Source organism: Gymnoscopelus microlampas, assembly GCF_963454915.1.
Source record: "Gymnoscopelus microlampas genome assembly, chromosome: 10".
Lineage (NCBI taxonomy): Eukaryota > Metazoa > Chordata > Actinopteri > Myctophiformes > Myctophidae > Gymnoscopelus > Gymnoscopelus microlampas.
In genome coordinates, this window is record NC_139947.1 from 52,919,445 (window position 1) to 52,934,921 (window position 15,477).

Consider the following 15,477-nt stretch of genomic DNA (forward strand, 5'->3'; position numbering starts at 1 on the left):
ATTCGTAGATGTTGTGTCGTCACTGCAAGTTTTCCCATCCAGACTTAAAGGAGCTCCTCAAGCACTACAGGCTACATCACTGGCACCATGTGGATGGTCTTCTGCAGTGCGTGTTCATACCTATGTTGAATACACTTATTGTAAGTCGCTTTGGATAAAAGCGTCTGCTAAATGACTGTAATGTAATGTAATGTGTATGTACTTTCAAAACCAAAAGTGCACTGAAAACTCATCTTTCAAGATGTCATCCTCAATCACAGCCTAAGAGAAGAGAAGAGTGTGCTACAATTAAGTGTGACATTTGTGAATTTAGCGAGGTCTGTGATGAAAAGACATATTTCAACCACCTCACAGGCCATCTAAATGACAAAATCAGTGTTACGTGCCCTTTTATAAACTGTACCCATAAGGCAAATATACCAGGAACTTTTAGATCTCATAGAAGTCGCAGTCATAAGAATCAATCTCTGAAAGATTTTAAACCATCAGTTTTGATAGCAAACGGCAATCAGCCTATAGAGGACAGTGAAGATGAGGTGCTTAGTGAGGGTCAGCCTGACTCTCCCAGCAGGTCAGTTGACTGTAATGTTGACATAACCACTGAGTCTGATTCTTCAGATTTTTATTCATTACAGGAGCACAAGATTGCGGCTCTGTTACTGTGTATGCAAACAAATCTCCATGTGTCTAGCAATGCCATTCAAGTGATACTTGAAAATCTTAATGACGTGCTTTCACTTTCAAGTTCCCACACAGCAAAGGGTGTTGAGGAGATATTGTAAAGAAATAATTGTGCTATTGATCAATCAAACTGTAATTGCAGAAGTTACTGAATTTGTTCAGAATTCAAACCCCTTTCTTGTCACTACTGAAAAGGGACCCCTTGCTACACAGTACAGAAGAACAGGTTACTTCAAAATGAACTTTCCTTTAGTTGAACCTATAGAATATATTTTCAGAAGACCAATCAATAAGTCGTTTTGCTATGTTCCCATTCTTAAAATCTTGAACATATTATTGTGTCGACCTGATATTTTGGAAAAGACTGTGAATACGACTGGGGAAACCACTGGAGTGTACAACTCATTTCGAGATGGTCAGTACTATAAAGTAAACAAACCTTTTCAAGACCAAGAACTTCATTTAAGCCTTGGGTTGTACATTGATGATTTTGAAACTGCCAACCCACTTGGCACATCCCGAAAGAAAAATAAGATAACAGCTGTGTACTGGGTGATACTTAATTGGCCACCACAATTTCGTTCAAGTATTAACTCTATTCAATTGGCACTTTTGGGGAGAAGTGATGATGTCAAAGATTTTGGTAATGAGACTTTTTTTGGTCCTTTACTCAGTGATTTAAAGACTGATGGTATTTTTGTTGAACAACTGAGTGAATATATCAAAGGAAGTGTTTTTGTTGTTTCAGCAGATAATCTGGGTGCACATGGTCTGGCAGGGTTCCAGGAAAGTTTCACGGTAGACAAATTTTGTAGATTTTGCTTAGCATCCAAGAGGGAAAGACAGCAAAAATCTGCAAGCCTCTTTGAACTAAGGACACCAGAAGTTCATGACACATTCCTTCAGCAGCTCAAAGCTGATAAGACATTGAAAAGTGTAAATGGTGTCAAGCAAGGGTGTGTTTTGAGAGATGTGTTGTCTACTTTCCATCCAGTGACTGGCTTTCCACCGGACATACTCCATGATCTTTTTGAAGGGATCGTTCCCTATGAAATTGGCCTTTGTTTTCACAAGCTGATTTCAGAAAGAATTGTCACGTTTGATCAGTTGAATGACCTTATAGCGTCATTTCCATATGCCCATTCTGATAAAGTAAACCAACCACAAAAAATTCCAAAAGCATTTTTAACAGCAAAAAAGAAAAGCATTGGTGGTAATGGGCATGAGAATTGGACCTTGCTGAGGCTTCTCCCATTGATGATAGGTTTTCTCGTACCAAAAGAGGAAAAGGCTTGGTTATCGTTATTGTTACTCAAGGACATAGTTGAGCTCGTAACCACATCCAAGTTTTCAGAAGAATCGTTGAGCTGTTTGGAATCTAAGATTTCTGATCATAGGCAGTTGTTCAAGGAGGCCTTTCCTAATGCAAAATTTATACCCAAGCATCACTATGTTGAGCACTATCCCCACCTTATCCGCTGCTTTGGTCCCTTGGTTGACATGTGGACTTTTAGGTTTGAATCAAAACATTCTTTTTTCAAAAGGATTGTTCGTGACAGCCACAACACTAAAAGTCTCCTCAAAACATTAGCAAAAAGGCATCAATTGATGCAGGCATATATTATAGACTCGCCTAGTTACTTTAAACCAGACCTGCAAGTCAGCCACCTCAAAACGGTCAGAACATCCTTGCTTGATCCAAACCAGAAGGTTTCAATTGAGAGAAGATATGGGCATCAGAACACTGTGTCCCTCGCTACAAAGGTGTGTGTCCATGGAACATCATAGTCAAAGGGGATGATTGTTTCAGTTGGGTCCTGTTCTGGCATACCTGAGTTTAGCAAAATCCAACATATTTTGATAACTAATGGAGAGGTGTCATTGATCCTGGAAAAGCTGACATCATCGTATACTGAGCACGTTCGTGCCTTTGAAGTTGTAGAAGGCACCGATGCAGAAGTTCATGTAAACCACCTCCATGAATTGAATGATTACTACCCCCTTACAGGATACAGAATTGGGGGAAAGCTTCTGGTGTCTCTCAAGAGATTCATTCTTTGTTAGTGAGTATTTGGTGCAACACACACACACAGTTTTCTCAATTATTTAATTAATGCATGCAGGTGCGTTGTGAGCTTGTAGATCTGCTATTTTTGTTTGTTTTGTGTGATACTAGTATGACGAAGTAGCGCATTAAATTACGCAAAAACAGAAACATTACTGACAATGACCGATAATAATCAAAATAATGGCAATAAACCATGTTTAATAATTGTATACACAAACAATAGTGGAAATAGCCGACTACAAGCTCACAATGCATCTTACAGGGAGTTAGTAGATCTGCTATGTCTGCTATTTTTTTTAAACTTTGTACAACATGGAAACTATGATTATGCAAAAACAGTTCTTGTTACAGGCTTAATCCGATGTAGGCCATGCATAATGTGAACTCCTGAAACACCTGGTGGAGATTGATTGATTGATTTATTGTTCTGTCTCTGTACCTCTTTCTACCCAGGTGTCTACCATGTTGCTCCTGCGAGTCATACTGCCTGACCACACTGAGAGACTTGACCTTCCTGAAAGGCCATCATCAGTGGAGGACCTCAGAGACTCTTCTCACTGACAAATTCCAATTGCCACAAGATTTTCTCCTTACATTCGATGACACTGCCTTTGACAACCAACCGTGCAACCTCAGTGACATGCAGTACCTTCCAGATGGTAAAGCTACTCTTCGAGTGGATTGGGAGGTTGTGTTGAACATGACCCCAGTGCAAGATGACTCTTTTGCTGAGGATTCCGACATCAATGTGGAGACATCATCACAGTCCTCAGCTTCCTCCACTCAGAGAAAACGTTCCTGTCAGTTTCCAGCCATCTTCACTGTACCTACTTTCTCCTATACGGTTGAACTAAAACTAAAGAACGGAGCAGCAGCATACGCAGAAAGTAATAAACTGATGGAAGCCACCCGTGATATGAAGTCAGACATCTTGGCAAAAATAGCAGAGGTCATAATGTCATACGATGCATACCCCAATGGAGATGAGTTTGAGAAGATTGCAAGCGCCTTGGTTCAGAAGCATCCATGCATTGGTAATGCAGGTCCTGGTAAAACGTGGCAAGTCTGGGAAAAAAGCTTGAAGGACAAAATGAACAATTATCGTCAGCAACTAGCCAATGCTGGCTGCACTGAAGTGAAGATCAACAAGAGACGCAGAGGTCAACAAGACGTAACACTAAAGAGACCCCGCAGGGCTGAGTTGAACTTTCTACCAGATCACCCAGATGGATGTAGTGATGTTGCACTGGAGAGCGAGAGAGCCTGGCTTGAAGATGAGCTAAAGAAGAGAAACATAAACATGGCTGAGGTAAATGCCAAAATGGACCTGACCTTCTCCCTCAGACGAAAGGAGGTTGTTTGTGACCAACCACAAGTCTCCACAATCAGGCAGAGATGGCCAGCCCTATTCTTAGTGGATCAGGTGAGTTTTGTATAGACTACATTTTGCATTTATATAGTGCCTTCCTCTACTTTACATCCACACACACACACACACACACACACACACACACACACACACACACACACACACACACACACACACACACACACACACACACACACACACACACACACACACACACACACACACACACACACACACACACACACACAAATGATTCAGACAACCACATGCAAGGCAGCAACTTGCTCAATGGCAGCAGATAGTCATTCAGTGTCTTGCTCACAGACAATTCAACATGTACGCAGAGCCTGGTATTGAAGCTCCCAAGACTCCTGAGCAACTGTTGTGATGCTAGTTTTATGAAGTTATGTTTGGCACATGACTTTAGGATGTAAAATAAAAAATTCTGTCTTCCATTATCTAATTTTGTTTTGCAGGTATATGCCGAATTCAAGAGAATAACTGCAATTGACTTGAAGTCAACCTTCCTATCTACTTTGGATGAGCACTCCAGAGGGCTGATCCAAATCTACCGCTCCAAAGCTCACCACCCCAGTCAAGAAAAACTGAAGATCCTGTTGGAGAGCCTAGATGACCAGGTAAGATAGGAAATTATGCCCAAATGGTTCTTTAAAAAAATCTTAATGTATGTATTTAAAAATCACACCCTGTGTGATGGTAGCGGCTCCTTTGATACATTTTGTCATCGATATGTGTTTATAATGTGTTTATAGCAATGTGTCACGTGAAGCTTGACCAATCACTTTGTTGACGTACCTGACCAATCAGAACGTTGACGCACACGGACAAAGTCAGGTATAGAGCGTCAACAGAGCGGCTAGCGCCGCTAAAAATGCAAAAGACTCTAATAATGGGACCCAGTGTCTTCCCTGCTTAGCATCAAGGGTTGGATTGGGGTAAGTCACTGCGACATACTAGCATTACATGTATATCCAGGGGGTGTACTTGGACATCAAGCTGCCTCACGCTAAGGAAACAGGAGATGGGGTCCTGCCCTATGGTCCTCAGGGCTCGGCAAGGCTTACTTATGCATTTAAGAATAAGCATTTTTATCTGATATTATTTCCATAATGCTCGTAGAAACCTAAACAGGATGGGGGGCTAGCACAGATCATGGGAATCTTCATGGGGATCATGTTAAACTTATACGGTTTAAGTGGTTATTGTATCTGTCCAGTTAAACAATTAGATTTACATTACATTTGATTATTACACCAGCAGACAGCTTGTTGTTGTTTGTATTCCTTCCTTTTTAATTAAAGTAATTACAATAAATTCTATTTCCTGATTGTAATTCCCACACACATATATGTGTGTGTGTGTATATAATATATTTTGTAATTTATTCCCACATGGTTATTATCAGCACTGTCCTGTCTGGAGTAGATTTTCAATGGAGATAGCATGCAATGTTGTCCAGTTATTTGATTCAAATTCTAACTCATGTTCTTTGTATGCAGACCACAAATATAATCAGGCACAGGAGGGTGGTGGCACTGAAAGGTCTCCAGTTCTTTCTTCGGGAAAATGACCCAATTGTGAAGACCTGTCAGGTAAATCAACATTTCAGGCATCAAGGAAAACACGCCCCTCATTGTCAATTGGAGACATTTCTTAATGTTCATTTGTTTGTCATGTGCTCCAATCTAGAGGGATGACGTGGACAGGCAGACCGGTGGCGTCCGTATGGGCATCCTGGAAGTTGTGGCGCTTCCAGGAGGCCCAGATTTGTCGCCGCAAGCTGCAGTTGTATTGGAGGATGAAGTGGTGGTGGACGGCCTGCCAGATGTTCCAAGTGCCTTTGCAGTGCTCTTTGGCCTGATATATGCTCTCCACATCGAATATCCTCCTGGTTGGAAGCACTTTTTTGAGGCGGTGCAGAAGATGTTCCTGTGTCTTGATGGCGAGAAATGTTCAGCACGCGTCCAGACACTGAAAACCAAACTTTCTCAGCTCTAGAATGGTTTGCCTCATGGATCTGATGTTGAATCTCGGACATCACTGTCTCAGGGATAGACATTTATTTTGCCAAATGTAGGTGCTGTTTGGAAGTCTCAGACATTTGGAAGTGGAGTCTCAGACATAGAGGATCCTATCTTTTGCGCCGCCTTACCCCTTATGCCTAAACTTATTGAGCATTTTTTACTTATCTTTTTTTAAAGTTCAAATAGCCGATCTACAAGCTCACAACGTGTCATCAGTTTTGATAGCAAACGGCAATCAGCCTATAGAGGACAGTGAAGATGAGGTGCTTAGTGAGGGTCAGCCTGACTCTCCCAGCAGGTCAGTTGACTGTAATGTTGACATAACCACTGAGTCTGATTCTTCAGATTTTTATTCATTACAGGAGCACAAGATTGCGGCTCTTTTACTGTGTATGCAAACAAATCTCCATGTGTCTAGCAATGACATTCAAGTGATACTTGAAAATCTTAATGACGTGCTTTCACTTTCAAGTTCCCACACAGCAAAGGGTGTTGAGGAGATATTGCAAAGAAATAATTGTGCTATTGATCAAACTGTAATTGCAGAAGTTACTGAATTTGTTCAGAATTCAAACCCCTTTCTTGTCACTACTGAAAAGGGACCCCTTGCTACACAGTACAGAAGAACAGGTTTCTACTGTACTACATCGACTCTACAGTCGATGTAGATCGGCTATTTTCAAAAGTTAAGGCATAAGGGGTAAGGCGTCGCACAAGATGGAGCCCATTGAACCAAACCGTCTCAGGGATAGACACTTATTTTTTTCCGCATGGTCCAGTCCAGTGCACTTTATTGCTGCGTTCTATTTGTTTACAGTAAATTAGGGCCCATAGAACCCAACGGTCTCAGGGATGGACACTTTGTTTGCCTCATGGACACTGTTTTGAGGTTGCTCCAGTGCACTTTATTGCTGCCTAATTATTGAAGTATTGAAGTAAAAATGTTGGAATGGCTTATTTAAAGACAAGCACATTTAAAAAAAATGTTTTTGCAGATAATATAGAAATTTCTTTTCAGATCACTTTTTTGAAACTCAAAAGATTCTATAGACCATGTGAACTTGATATTTTGAACAAGCCAAAATGTCAATGAGCCACATGAACCACTTGATTATTTTATTATTACAATTTTATTTAAGAATAACTACTGAATACTGTTATAGTGGTTTTAGAGACCTAGCACTGTATAATTATATTTGAGGTCACTCTTAAGTTTGATTTTTTTTCCCAGTGGCAGAATGGGGGGAGCAGAGCGGGCGGTCGCCTCACATGTCCATTTATGTTACAATAGTTTTTTTTATTTATGGCAAATGCAACGACCTCAAATGTGTTTTTTGTTGTTTTCTTCCCTTCCCCAATTGCCACATTTTTATATAATCTGTAAATATTTTTGCAGGTGAGTGCACATGTTGTGGCATGGTTTTAGGAGAGTAGATGGTGTTTTATACTCTTAAGCACTTTAAGCCAGCGGTTCTCAAACTGGGGTCCAGTGACCCCCCAGGGGTCCTTGAGGGGGTTCCAGGGGGTATATCGGCTATTTTCGAAACATTTGTGAAAAATGGTGGGATTTTATTTAATCTTGCAAAATCGTGAAACATTTTAACACAAATTTGGGGGGGGGGGCTAAATTTATTTCAATTTGGGATCCTTCAAAAGAAAAGGCTTGAGGACCCCTCTTTAAGCAAATTGAATGAGTCCTATTAGTCAGACACTAAGGATTTACAGTTTTACAGTTTACATGGTTGAAAGTGTTGTGAAAATAGTGAACAGACTGTATGTTGTTGGCACTTGCACTCAATTTACATGTTTGAAAGTGTTGTGAAAAAATATTCAGAATGTATGTTGCACTGAATTTAAAGTTTACTTGTGAACATATTGAACAGAAGACCTGTATGTTGTTGGATCTTGCACTGACATAAAATATATGTTTAAAAAACAAATTTAATTTGCTGTGCTTTATTAATAATTTTATATATAAATAATTCAAATTCACTCAATTATTTCTTAATGTATAATATATAGTTTTAATGCTAATTTGTTTCAATTGGCTGAATTAAAAAGCCAACAGACTTTCGTTCTGTCAATGTTTTAAACTATAAAATTGCAATTGGCTGAATTATAATCCAATGAAGACTTTTTCGTTCTGTCAATGTTTTAAACTATAAATTGCAATTGGCTGAATAATAGGCCAACGAAGACTTTTACGTTCTGTCAATGTTTTAAACTATAAATTGCAATTGGCTGAATAATAGGCCAACGAAGACTTTTACGTTCTGTCAATGTTTTAAACTATAAAATTGCAATTGGCTGAATTAATAAGCCAACGAAGACTTTTTCGTTCTGTCAATGTTTTAAACTATAAAATTGAGTCAACTTAAAAAATTAAGTGAAACAAGTTGCTTTGAAATAATCAATTGGACCAATTTAAGATTTCTTTCAGTGTACACATATTGTTTCAGGGTGCATTTCTCCTTTCCGACATGTCGCCTTTCCGACGTTGACGAACCCTATACCTAACCCTAACCCTAACCGCACGCGGAAGCCACTAGTCGGAGTGGTGAGATGTCGGAATGGAGAGTGAACACCATTGTTTCAATCACTGTGTTTATTGGCCTTTCAGTTTCAGCATGATTACAGGTTATAAAACACTGAATTATTTTGCTGTTACAATAAAACAGCACAAGCATTTTCCTCTTATGTGATATATAACCCTGGTATCTATTCAACTTATACAGTATACTGCAGTATGCTGCATATTAAGCAATCAAATACTTTCTAAAATAAAACCCAAGTTTTTGTCCAATTCTCAGACATTATGCTCTTGTTTTCCATTCATTAGCTAACTAGCAAGTCCTGATTGCATGCAGACACATGTGTGCATGTAATCATGTTCATACTTCAACCATTCATAACAGTCCTCTACTTCTCATGTTTAGGTTTGTGATAGACCCAGTACATCATCTCCAGTGGAGATGATCTCCTCAGAGTCCCCAACTAACATCATCATCCCAAGCAGCCCAGGGCCAGGCCCAGCACCCGTCCCAACCCAAACACCATTCAGCTGTTCTTTAACTCTCACCCTCGACAAAAGGCAAAGAACCCAGTGGTGCAGAGAGCTTTCTCCTGCCAAGATGGCACCAATAGAAAGTGGCTAACATATGATGAAGAAAGTGATACAGCCTTTTGCTTCGTTTGTTTGGCCTTTGCAAAGCCCACTGACCCCAGCATTTGTATTAGTGGTATGACAGATTGGAGGCGTCCACACCAGCGTGCAATGGAGCATGAGCAGAGCCATGCACGTATGAGTTGTGCAGAAGCATATTTCTTGCAGGCTTCCAAAGCCAACATAAAGAGTTTGTTGAGTGGGAACCAGTTGTCTGCTCACAGAGACCAGGTCAGAAAGAAACGACAGGTTATGGAGCGTATAGTAGATGTAGTGAAGGTTATAGGCAAGAGGGGGCTTAGCTACAGGGGGCAGAGAATGAGGCAGCATATGCCCTAGAAGACAGCACTAAAGACCATGGCACTTTTTGGGGCGGTGTAGCCGCCCCCTATAAGTGAGTTTTGGACACCGACCAAAACATTTCTGTACCCCCTAACCCTTCCATTGTTAATGCAAATCGATACTTTTTTTCATATCAGCCAATCACATTACAGCTAGTGTCATCACCACTAACTGTAATGTGATTGGCTGACTTTGCAAATTCAGGACTGTGATTGGCTAGCGAAACACATGACACATGTGCAGCTCTATGAATAGCAGTATGGACTTTAAAAAAAGTTATTTATCCTTTTTTTTTAAAGTGAGTCATGTTGTGATGACCACACACCACCCACTTCACACTGGGTGTGATTTTTTAGAGCTCATTCTTCTCCTGGGAAAGTATGATGTGATCCTGAAAGACCATCTCACTAATTGAATTGAGCATCAGTCAGTCTGGGGCAAAAGGCAGAGGTTCCCGTGTCACATTTATTTAAAAAACAATAGTCAATTCTGTCATAGATACAGTTAAGCAACTGATTCAAGAATCAACTTCCAGTGACATTCAGGATGCTGGGATGTTCTCAGTCCAAATTGACACAAACACAGGACATCACGTCTCAGGAGCAATGCTCAGTTATTCTGAGATATGTCAAGTGCAAGGATTCTACTGGACAGTACTTTGCCGACAGAGGTCATCGCCAAGCTGAAATTGGACATGAACAAGTGTATAGGAACTGCAACAGATGGAGCATCTAATATGCATGGTCAATACAAAGGCTTCTCTAACCTGTTGTCCGCACAGTCCCCAAATAAGGTACATGCATGGTGCTGGCCGACACAACCCAGACAGTCATTGAAGGTGTCTCACTGCTTGCTCTCCTCAATGACATTGCAGTTTTCATCAGAGTCATACAAAAGGATGACTATGTGGAAGAATGAAAGCCAGGACAAGCGACACAGACGACTTTCTCCAATTGGAGAGACACGGTGGTGGGCCAAGCACAAGGCCCTGAAGAAGGTTTTTAGTTTCTTTGCCAAACCTGAAAGTGGTCTCTTCATTGATGTGCTGCTCACATTGTCAGCCATACAGGAATAGGAAACCATGAAGACGACAGCCCGGGTCAAAGCAAGGGGATACATAGAGGCCCTGCTCAGGTATGAGACCATACTGACAGCACAGGTGTTCCTGCAAATATTTGAGGAAACGTCAGTGCTGTCAAAGTATCTGCAAACAAAAGGGATGGACATCCTCTTCACCCACAGTTTTGACAACACAGGACAAGTTGAAAGAGATGGCAAGAGACTACCAGACAGTCAAGGCAGCTGGAGACACATTTGTGGGATGGGCAAATAAGACATTGCAGGAGCAGGATAAAGAACCTGAAAGTGGAAGCCGCACTGCTGGAGAAAAGGCAAAGAAAGAAAAAAGTCTTAGCTGGAGAGACGGCTCATGATGAGACACGAGCATATGAAGTCAATGTGCATAATACAATCAAGTGATGGACACAGCACTTGAAACCATCCACAGAAGGTTTCTGTCTCATGCTACCCTGTATGCTGACTTAGCAATTCTGGACCCCAGCAAATTCTCTAAGCTCAAGTGCTCTTCCTCAGTCTGCCCTCCAAGAGCTCAGCAAATGTTTGCTGAAGTTTGACAGCAGGGCAACAGTGGAGAACTTACAGAGTGAGCTGAAAAGGTTTGCTGGACAGTGGGATATACTTAAAAGCTTCTCCACTCTCTGAGTACATGTCCAGGGCAGTGGAGGATGGATCTGGTGGAGAGGAAGAGGTTGAAATAGTCAACAACAAAAAAACACTTCCTGCAAAGACTGTCCACTTTGCTGCTACCAGCTCCTCAAGGAGTTCAACCTCCTATCGGATGCATACCGTATACTTGGTCTCGCTTACAAGTTCCTACTCACTCTGTCCATCACCCAGGTGGCCTGTGAACGGTCATTTTCCACCCTGAATTTTGTTAAAAGCAGACTCAGGAGCTCACTCTCACGGGACCACTTGGAGACATTTATGTTGATGGCTACTGAGAAGGACGTTCTTATGAACCTGGACACAGGGTGATTGACAGAGACTCAGAGGTGATTGACAGAGTTGCAGAGAAGAGTTCAACAATGACAAAAATGCTCATCTGATTGGTTAAGACATTTTTTGTGGTAGTAGTGATAATAATACATGATTATTATTATTATTATTAATAGTAGCAGTAGTAGTAGTCTTCTTATCGTGTCCACAAGACAGTCAGTTACAAGCTTTTATCGTTTTGTAGCTTTGTATCTGCAGTTGAAGCTCAGCTCAGCTTGGATTGTAGCTTTGTAGATTTTTTAGCAGCTACAAACATCAGGTGTAGCTTTGTAACTTCATGACACTGGCTTCCATTGAAATGAACGGTGGACTGTAGCTTTGTATTTGACAGAGTGAACACAGCATAAATGAAACGTTGGTTTCGATATATTTTTGGTTAATTGTCCAGTCCTAGTAGGCAGAGATCTCTGATCATATGTGAGACCAGCCACCACCTGTCTGTCTGACTGAATGAACAGAGCGCCACCAGGTGGTTGAACTTGGCTCTGCAACATAAGAAAATATGAGCACAGCTCAAGTGTCAACAAGCAGTTTCTTTAAATGCACGGTTCAGAAGAGTTCATACAGACATTCATTAAATGTCCTTAAATTAGATACCTGTTATTTAAGGAGGCACAGGCATACGTTTGCGTCCAATAACCATCTTGAAACTTTACTTTGTTTGAACCTACACACATCTGACCTAGCAGTCTATATTGGCTGAATGTAGGGCTTTTAGCCTTATTAGTTTAGCACTTATAAGGCTTGTTTTCTTTATATACCTGAGAGAGTGTTGCACCTGGTCTTCCTATGTAGTAATGTCCATGTTGACACATCAGCCTCTTCCGGTTCCTGTTTAGTCTGTGGAGGTTGTGGTTCCTCCTGGACCAGACTGGGGCTCCTCTTCTCCTCATGTTCAGATGAAACCTCTTTACACACAGACAGAAGGAGGACAGAAGAGGTAGAATCAGCACCACAACTCAAAGTAGGTTACCTGGGTTCCATTTTAGAGGCAATATTTCCAGTGATAAAATGGCAACTAAAGTAATCAAAAAACTCAACCAAAGAACAAGACTTTTGTACAGGATCTCCTCACTGGTCAGTAAGAATACATGGAGGACTCTAACAGGAGCACTCATCCAAAGTCACTTCGACTATGCATGCACCTCATGGTACCAAAGCACCAAAAAGGCCTTAAAAACAAGGCTCCAGACATCCCAAAACAAACTGGTCAGGCTACTTCGTGGCCTCACATCTACAACTCATTTAACCCCTACTCATTTTTCTAGGGTGGGATGGCTCAGGGTAGAGGACAGAGTACAGCAACTTGCAATGGGCCTCGTCTACAAAATACACTACACCACAAAGACACCAATGTACCTGTCAAACTACTTCACAAACGTCAGTGACGTCCACAATCACAACACCAGAGGGAGCTCCACTAATCACGCTCAACCCAGATTAGCAGACCTTGTATAGAACTGTACTTTCCGGTGCTTTCATTTGCAAACTGCTAATAGAGTATTAAATCAATATATCAAGCTTGTAGACGGCATCCCGGGAGCAGTATGGGTTAGCGCCCCATGCTGTGTCTTCCGTGAGGAAGAAGCCCAACAAACCCGCGGTTAGGCCTTTAGGAGGGCCATTCCAGCGTACCGCAAGCGGAGCTAATACCATTAGACGGCCCAAACTAGTGGTATCGGCCCAAGGAACCATCACGCCAGAAGGAAATGTTTGGATCGGGGCGGTGCACCTGATCTGGCGCAGCGCTCAGGTCCTGGACCTGGTGAGACGAAGGAGGGGCCCGGCCAGGAGACAACCCACAGAGCCTAGTCCCTCCACGTGCCAGAGCCTCCCCGAGTCCCGGCAGAGTACTTCCGGAGAAGCGGACTGCCCTGTCTTTCCCTATAGGACTGACCGTGGGTGCTACTGGGACGTAAGTCGGGGCTTGATCAACCCTGGCTGGGTCACCTGGGCGAGGGTGTATGTTGCGAGACCCGAAACACCCTATGACCCCAGGCTACAACACTGATGATACGTCCCAGTTGCATCCATGTGATGTTTTTCTTTATCAGCTAGCAGCAACAATGATGCACTGAGATTACACACATATAAATAACATAAGAACAACAACAAAAACGATAATGTTGACAAGAAAAAGTTAAAAACAGTTGAATGTTGACAGCAATCAGTTAAAACAGTTGCATACAGGTAATGCACGGTTAGGGACGAGTCGAAATTTAGGAAAGGGGGGGTATGGAGGAAAATGGGGGAGGGTCATGCCATTTTAAATTTAGTCCGAGCAGGGGCGCCGATCGCGTGGGGGCGCCGGGTCCACAGCCCCCACGCTCAACTGATGAAACCCTCAGATCGGGGCCCAATCTAATTTCCATGACTATGGCAAAGCAGCTCTCTGAAGGTTTAAATGGTGCCCGCGATGGCCGCGAGAGAGACGCATTCAACGAGCCGGCCGTTAACACCTATAGAACAATAGGCAGGAATGTAACAACCGCACCCAGCCATCAGCCCTTGTAAATCTGCTCTAGCCTGTAGTCACAATGTGACAATAAACCTTATCTGATTCTTCATGTTTCTTCTCTAATTCTTTTAGAAATAAACTGTAATGTTTATTTTACCTTCCTTATAAATTACAATAGCAGTTTCAAATCTATAAAATAATTAAATTGTTTAAGGTGTTTAAGGTCTAGGTCAAGTTCAGCCCCCAGGCTCGCGCACAAACAACGGCGCCCCTGAGTCCGAGGGAGGGTCAACTAATTTTACTTTGAGTCCAAGGGAGGGTCATGCATTTTTAAATTAATAAAAAAGTCCGGGTTTTTATATATATATTTTTTACTACAGTTTTTCTGAATTCAGGAGAACTGTGATCAACACAACATCATCTACCCCTCCGTTTTTCCCCCAATGGTACCGTACTTCCCAAAAGGTGCCCTCTCCAGACCATGAATGCAGCATTTATTACAAGGGGCAAGTCTTAGATATTTACGATGAGGCCGACAAAATGGCCAGAGTGGCACTGTTTTACCCTGCGCCGACCTGCGGTGTCAGAAAGAATTTATTTTAACGCAAGTGAATGGGTTTTTTGACAAACTTTAGACTAGATTTTCTTACTGTAATAAAAATTGTCATAAATTCTATATGCTTCCAGTCGCTAGTTTAAAGTCTCCTTTCAATCATCAGGATATGCGTTTTGCTAAATTATGGTCCTATTTATTATAAAATTGACGATAAAATAGGCTATTCTCTAGGAGGGGCGGGATGATTTGATTGACAAGCTACACAAACAATAGCATTCATTCCCCGCCCCCCCGCTCTTGATTGACAAGCTACCCAACCAATAATGGTCTGGTCTCATTCTGACGCGTATTGAAAGATGGCGGACCTACAGTCTTGCAACAATCGGCTTCATTTTCGGTCTGTAGAAAGCAGCGGAGGGGGTTTGTCCATCTCATTTATACAGTCTATGATTTATTATGGTGAAAAATAAATGGTGAAAAAAACGCAAATGCCCTCCTCCAAGGCAGCATTCAACAAGGCTAAGAACATTGCCCTAACTCTCTAAACGCGCATCTCCAGTAAAGTTTGAGTTTACTAATTGAGCGCTGTGTCACGCACATAATCATAGCCAATCTACAAGTTCACAACACGTCCCAGCGCGACGCATTGTGAGCTTGTAGATCGGCTATTTTCGGTACGCGATACAGCGCGCAACGAAGTGTCCAACCGAAACCTATAA